The sequence below is a fragment of the Tenrec ecaudatus genome, chromosome 2 (assembly GCF_050624435.1).
Source record: "Tenrec ecaudatus isolate mTenEca1 chromosome 2, mTenEca1.hap1, whole genome shotgun sequence".
Taxonomy (NCBI): Eukaryota; Metazoa; Chordata; class Mammalia; order Afrosoricida; family Tenrecidae; genus Tenrec; species Tenrec ecaudatus.
In genome coordinates this window covers 97,602,688-97,610,379 of record NC_134531.1, presented here as the reverse complement: position 1 = coordinate 97,610,379, position 7,692 = coordinate 97,602,688, and the positions used below count along the sequence as shown (strand labels likewise).

Genomic DNA, 7,692 nt, shown 5'->3' with positions numbered 1-7,692 from the left:
CCTTGTGCTGTCATGGTCCTGGGAGTACAAGCTATATAGTTTCAGATGGGAAGCCATAAGAGGAGAGGACGTCCACAAATCTATTTAGTTATTGTTCATAAATTAAAAATGGACACAGAGCACTTGGTACTTAAATAGGTTAGCATCAGAAAATGGAATGACTAGAGTGAACAGAAGTTGCTAGCACAACAAGTTAAGTGTTTAGTGTATGTACCTTTGGGACACATCACCTGTGGCAGTCTCCCTGTCTAGCCCTAGAAGAGTATGTTCCTGTTTATGGGCAAAGTGGTCACCATTTAATTGGCATCAGATTCGGACTGACACAAGTAACCTTCTTTGATGAAAGAACCCATAGTGTGTGTGTAGGGGGGGTGGGGGGGTGGGTGGTGGTGCTGTTGGGCACATTTCCAACTGTAGTAAAATGTTTCTAAGGTCCTGAAATAACTCATGGATAGAGGTGGGGAAATGAGATTCCAAGAAATCCAACATGATGAATTTTCTACATCTTGCATTAATTTTTATTCTAAGCATTAAATGCTAGTGCTTGGATGGTAGTACTGCTTGAGAAAATTCCAGTGCAGTAATTGGCCTAAGTATTTTTAACTGAATACAATGAAGACTTCAGGGAGAAAATAAAGCATATACTTCTTTGTTAAAACTGAATAAAGACTCGATTTAAAAATAATTGCGATCAAACTGCAAAGTTGGTTATTTGAACCCACCAAGCGAAAACTTGGAAGGGAGAAACCATATGGATAGGGGTCATCCTGAGTCATAATGACGAGTCTACTAGCAGGTAGGATAAAAAAGATGAATGTGGTTTCTAAGTAGAAGGGGGGATAATTAAGAGGACAATTGAGAATTTCTATTAGAAATTTGACTTCATAGGTATTTGGGGGGGGGGTTGTTATTCAACAAAATGAAAAGTAAATTCCCTCTTTCCCCAAAGTGGGTGGGCTGAGTGAAGTGTACACTAAATTACTTACTGTAAACTTGTGAACTACCCGCCATTCTGAAGCCAAGGTCCTGAATCATTTTCAGGTTTCATTCTCAGGAATGTTCATTGGTCATGTGTCATGTGACATGACACCCACTGGACAGGTGTGTTTTCTCCAAGGTCAGTCTATCAAGTTCTCCAATATCTCCCATGGATAATACATTCAATTACACTAAGTCTTGAAGTTGGCATTAGAGAAATCATTTAAAACGAACCAGCAGCAAAACATTACCATGACATTTGTGCCTACTCAAAAAGATCTTATAAACAGTTTCTGAGAATAAATCTTTACTAAACCAGAAAGCCTCATCCTTTTCAGGAAGAGTAGCTGAAAGATTTGAAACAACAAACTTTTGGATATCAGACCACTTCCTAACACACAGCACCATGAAGATCTTTAGATAAAATAAACTCTGTTTGGGGAGCACCAGAAATATGTTTCATTTATTATGCAAAAACATTTTCTTTGTGTAAACCATAATGAACCGTGGATACCCTTGAGAAGAATAGGAATTCTAGAACACTTCTGTGGTAATTACATGATTGAATGTCAACTTGAAGATACATAAAAGTGTAGTGATTTCATCCAAACTGTCAATCAGGTCATAACCTGAGGGTGCCTCCTTGTGGCCTTCTCCTTAGGAGGACCCCGAGAACCTTCCCTTCTCGCTGCCTTCACAGTCCTGCTTGGTGGCCCCCCTGAGAACTGTCAGAATCCTGCCATGTTTGCACCGACCTCAGATCCAGGTGACTCTTCATGCACCTGTCTGTGATCTTCCTGCATCATTGTATGTGATTACTTGACTCTGAAGAGGGACATAGGAATTAGCACCAGACTTAGCGACTTGAGTTGGACTGGGATACGATGTTTTCTTGGTATGTAATTACACTTTGCTATATAATTTCTCCTTCTTGTACATGTATGAGTGGCACTGGATTTGTTTCTCTAGTCATCTGGCCTTACGCATTAATTGTGCTCATAAGAAACAGTACCGAGATCAAGAGGAAGTTGTGGAAACACCGCAATGGAATACTATATGGTTTAGAATCAGGAATAGTTTGTGCCAGGGTTGCACCCTTTCCCCATACTTGTTCAGTCTGTATGCTGAGAAAATCATCAGAAAAGCTTGATTAAATGAAGAAGAATATGGCATCAGGATAGGGGGAAGGCTTATTAACAACCTGAGGTATGCGAATGAAACAACCTTGCTTTCTGAAAGTGAGGAGGACTTGAAACACTTGCTAATGAAAATCAAGGATTAGAGCCTTGAATATGAATTACTACTCAATGTCAGGAAGACAAAAACTCTCACAACTGGACTAATAGGTAATCCCATGAAAAATAAAGAAAATATTGAAGCTGTCAAGGATTTTGTCTTACTTGAATGTGCAATCAATGCTCATGGAAACAGCAGTCAGGATTCAAAAGATGCATTGCATTGGGTAAATCTATTGCACAAAACCACTTTAGAGTATTGATGAAGAAGCATGTTACTTTAAAGATTAAGGTGCACCTGACTCAAGCCATGAATTCTCCACTGTGTCATATCCCTATGGAAGCTGGACATTGAATAAGAAAGACCATAGAAGAATTGATGCAGGTGAACTGCGGTGCTGGAGAAGAATATTAAAAGTCCCATGAACTGATAAAGGAACCAACTAAATTGAATCAAAAGTAGTAAGTACAGAGTGCTCTTTAGAGGCAAAGGATGGGAAGACTTCATCTTACATACTTTGGGTATATTATACTTTGGACACATTATTAGAAAGACCAGTCACTGGAGAAGGACATTGGGTTTGGTAAAATGGAAGGACAGAGAGAAAGAGGACGGCCTTGGAAAAGAGGATTTGGTGCAGTGGCTGCATCCACGGCTCAGATAGAGGAAGAATTGTGAGGACATTGCAGAACCACGCAGTGTTTGGTCCTGTCTTGCAGAGGAGGGTGGCTGTGCATGGAGCCTACTCATGGTGCCTAACAGCAGCAGCAAACGTGCTCCATGTTCTGGTTGCTGTACAATGTCCACATCAGCCAGAATCCCAATGACAGCATTGCTCTGTTTGCTGCATAACATTATGTGTGTGACTTAATAACTGAGCCGAAAACAATTAAAACATTCTCAAGTATAAACAAACTGTAAGATTCGGTCATTTATTAGTAATGTCAGTTTCATTTTGTGAATATATAGTGGTACAAAATTTAGCATATTTGTGTATAATCTTTTAAACATTTTTATGTTATATTTGCATAGCATAAAATTTATCCTTATGAATCAAATTTTGTTCTCCCATTCCAGAACTGTTACTAATTTCCTGGTTGTCAGTAATATGTTGATTAGTTATTATATGTCCTTTATATTGACAGGTTATTAATATGAGGTAATTACTTTTCTTAGGTGTGGAAAAAATATTTCCTAAAGGATGTCAAAGGAAAAATCTTATTAAGTCAGAAATAGGGCATAACTTAATGTTATCGGTGTAGTTCTGAGATCTGTCAAATAGAAGTTTTTGCCAAATGTGTGTTACAAATGCCAGCTGAAGCCCTCGCAGACTCACAAAGCTACACCAGGTGAAGCTAGATCCAGGAAGGTCACAGGCCGGTGGGAACAGAGTCCCCTGTATCCAAGGTTGATAGAAACATGGCAGGGTTCTGACAGCTCTGAGGCTTGAGCAGCCCACATGGGGCCATCTGTAGAGGCAGAAGCAGAGGCCCAGAAAGCAGGTAGTTGGAGGTCAGAGAGATAAGGGGAATTTCCCTGATAAGTTTCTCCCTTATAAACGGGCCTCACCCTCAAGGAGGTAGCATCAAGTTGTGGTGTGATTGACAGTTGTGGTGTGATCAGCCCCTACCCTACATACAAATCCAAATCAACATAAAACCATCCAACTATTGTACATACTTTTATCAGTAGTTTGAAAATACCTCACTTTACCTTTGTTATTGTAAATAATGTACAGAGCAGAACATAACATAATTCAACATCTTCTATAGGTACTATTCCGTGTCACTGATTGTGTTCTTCAAGTTTGGGAACTAGTCTCAGCCTGCTTCTCAGAGTTGTGCCTCCCAAATCAACATAAACTCACTGTCCCTACGTTTTCTGTGTAGTATTTCAAACCACTGTTGCTTCCTTAACCCCTTATAATAAATCCTAAAAGAACACAGCGCTCCAGGCAGACACTCTACTTATTAAGCCCAACTACAGTGCAAGAAAGATTGCCCTTTGTGTCCCATAAAGACGTAAGTCTCAGCAAGCCTAAAGAAGAGTTGTACTCTGTGCTATAGGATCACCATGAGTTAGACTTGACTTTGTGGTGGCAGGGTTGGCTATTGAGGAAAAGAAATGTTCTATTCTGGATAGCCTTACACCGTTCCTTGTTGTTGATCATTGAAAATAGTGTTCTTAGCTTGGTACACCAGGAGGCTGAGCCCTGGCCTTTCTCCGGCTCATTATAGAATCTGCAGGTAAATAGAATAGAATCTGCAGGTAAATAGAATCTGCAGATAAACTTTCCTAAGGCCTCATCTCTTCTCGAGTGAAAGAAGCATGACGGAATTTTCCTCAGGGGACTGCGATAGTAACTTTTTCTTACTACTGTGGTTGATAAAATGTACAGTAATTCAGACAGCAATTGGCCTTTCTTACATGTGACATATATTACACGTGACATGTATGGCATACATGTGACATATATTACATATTACATTATTTGGCCTTTCTTACTGTAGCATGTATTACATGTGACACATATGACACACATGTGACACATATTACACATTACCTCCTTTGGCCTTTCTTACATGTGACACATATTACATGTGACATGTATGACATACATGTGACATGTATTACCTATTACATTCTTTGGCCTTTCTTACTGTGACATATGCGACATTCTTTGCACCAGGTGGTCACTCTAATCTTCCTTGGCTGACTCCTTCCATTCTCCCCAGTAACATGCACACACTGCCCTTTAAGGTCCTTACCTGACATTTTCAGTTGCTGTTGTGACTTTGGAATTTAAGAAAGTGTTCTTAAATTAAGAGAAAGTGGGGCAGGGAAAATGAGGAACTTTCACTGGGGCTAGGGGGAAGCCTGGGCATGCTTCTTCCTTCCATGCAAGGCAGTGTTCCACACTAACGACATGTTAGTCGATCTCACCCGCTAAGTTCATGCTCTTAATGCTCTTTTCTGTTAACGTAAGGGTTGAAACTAGGTGACATTATGGGATTTTTTCAGTTCCATGTCTCAGGAATCTTAATAAAACTCCAATCCTACTCAATCTGTTTTAATTTTTGAATTTCAAAGTTATAGTCAAATTTGCATATGTACCATTCTAGTATAATCTATTCTAGAAATAGATATGTAATCTACAGATTGCTTTTGGCAAATTCATTCACTAGCCGCATTCTCTACAACTGCAACCCAAATCCCTATGTTATACACAGAGTGTTCTTTTTAAAGCACATAATTGTGCTAGAGAGAAAGAGAGAATGAGAGAGAGGAGGGGGTGGGAAACTGATGAAGTAGGAAAAGAGTATCTTTATAATCTTAATCATTATCTTGTCCTAATTAGCATATATACATAAACATAAAATCATCTCAATACACAGAACACTCAATTTAGTGGTGATGTGTATGCAAATTCCAAGTATCTCCTCTTTAAAGTGAGATGTTTTTAATATTGAAGCATTTTTTTGTTTCTCAATTATTCATTTATATTTGGAAATAGAAAATAATTTGGAAAATATACAGTCACTTAATGTAAGTAAAGAATTAGCATGCTGCCTAGGGAAGTGATTTTCTTATTAATAGAAGAAACAAAAGAGAAAGTAAGGGAAGGGAAACTGTGGAGCCCACATCATTTTGAAAATCTCTAACAGTAGTTTTGTACCATTCACCTAAATGATTTCCTTGATGTTGCCTAACTCCTAACTTTACCTTGAAAGGGGAAACTAAACTGGTGTATCAGTGATAAAAATAATCCCAATACACATGTTTTTATGTGAGATACATATTTGTACAAGTAGAAATGTTTAGAAACTCTGTTTATGCCAGTATAGCGATATGCACTGGAACATATGTGCGAAAAAAAAATAGGGCTGAGACTCCAAGCTGTGGTTTCCCATCCAGGATTTCATCGAGTTATTAACTGAACCACCGTATCTAGAAAGCCTTGACCTTAGCCACAGACACTTGGCATGAGCTGTCTTTGGGAAACAGAGACAGCCGAAGAACCCCTGGTTTCTGTAAGCAGTATACAAAATATCGAGTTGATCAGATTGTATTTATGACAGTTGACCAAACATGGGCTCCAAAACCACATGATAAATTATACTTAAAGGGAAAGGCTGAATGATATTAATTAAGTGCTATGAAAATTTTATTTAATTAAATCATACTTACTGAGTTTCCTGGTCATTAAGCAATTATTACGTTTGTTTATTTTATGACTCTAAGAAACTCAAATTGAAAACAGGGAAATTGCCATGATGAGAAAGGAAATGTAAAACACATTACAATGGAGTACCAATTCTCTGGACGGGTATCTGCATACAGTGCCATGTTCCTGCTTTACATTGTATTCCAGGCGAATTGTTCTGTGGCATACACACACATGCACATGTGTGTGCGCGCACACTCACAGAGCTATAGACTCTTGTTGGTATTGTTGTTGGTACATGCTTACCCTATTAACAAATACCCTTATCTGTATATACAAATATCCTTTGAGCTAAAGAAGAGTGTTTCTAGTAATAAATTTCATATTTCACCGTTGAATTTTGAATTCACATTTGATTTAGCCTAATTTTAAAGATTAAAAAGAGGCATTACTAATACTTATATATTAGTAGCAACATGGACACCTTCAGATATCCATTCCCTAATGACAACACATCATAAAACACGAAAAACATATAGGACTTGTTTGATAAAGTTTTTAGAACCAATTTTAAATAAAATGGAGAAAAATTAATTATTTCAACATTATCTTGAAATTGTTATAATAATTTTAAACAATTGTCTGGTGGAAAGTAGTGGTGAGTGGATGTGTGCTTATAAAAATGTTTTCAGTTAGTAAACCAGTTATAAGCATAGTTTTTATTCTTTCTCTCACTCTTAAATAGATAAAAGTGAATAGAATAATATTTAGAAAATTTTAGAAGAAATCTATAAAAGGGCGGGGGAGGGGGAGAATAGAACCTTCTTGAGATAAAGGTAAATTATTTCACCAAATCATAAGGGTTAATTTTTTTAATTTGTACCTATCAAGCATCTAGATATCAGAAAAGAGATTAGAATAAAGAAGAAGAATTCAGAGTCTAACTCTCTGGAATCAAAATACATCTCAGGGATTTCTGCTGTTATGTGTGTCATGTCAGTTTCAAGTCAAAATGACCTTTCCACACATGAAAACCAGTGGTTCCTATGTCTTCTTTATCAATAAGGTGTATGCTGTTTTATGATTGTTCATAGGAGAACGTACTTTTTAAGAAAGACAGAAAATAACCAGTTCATAGTTAAATATTTCCAATGAGCACAAAAGTATAACGTGATTCTTGCTTGCATCAGCAAGTGTACTTATAGGATCAATATTGTTTAAATGATCAATGCATATGATCCACAGTGCTCTACCTCCTAGGAGAATAAATAATTTTATGTTAATTAGTACAGGCTATTAAATGTCCAAAATAA

General features: G+C 37.6%; 1 non-coding gene across 1 annotated transcript; it reads left to right on the top strand.

Moving 5' to 3' along the window:
- Positions 1-204: 204 nt before the first annotated feature.
- LOC142442160 (small nucleolar RNA SNORA24) lies at positions 205-335 on the top strand. Its single transcript, XR_012783392.1, has one exon. It is a non-coding gene; the product is annotated as a small nucleolar RNA SNORA24 (small nucleolar RNA).
- Positions 336-7,692: the final 7,357 nt, after the last annotated feature.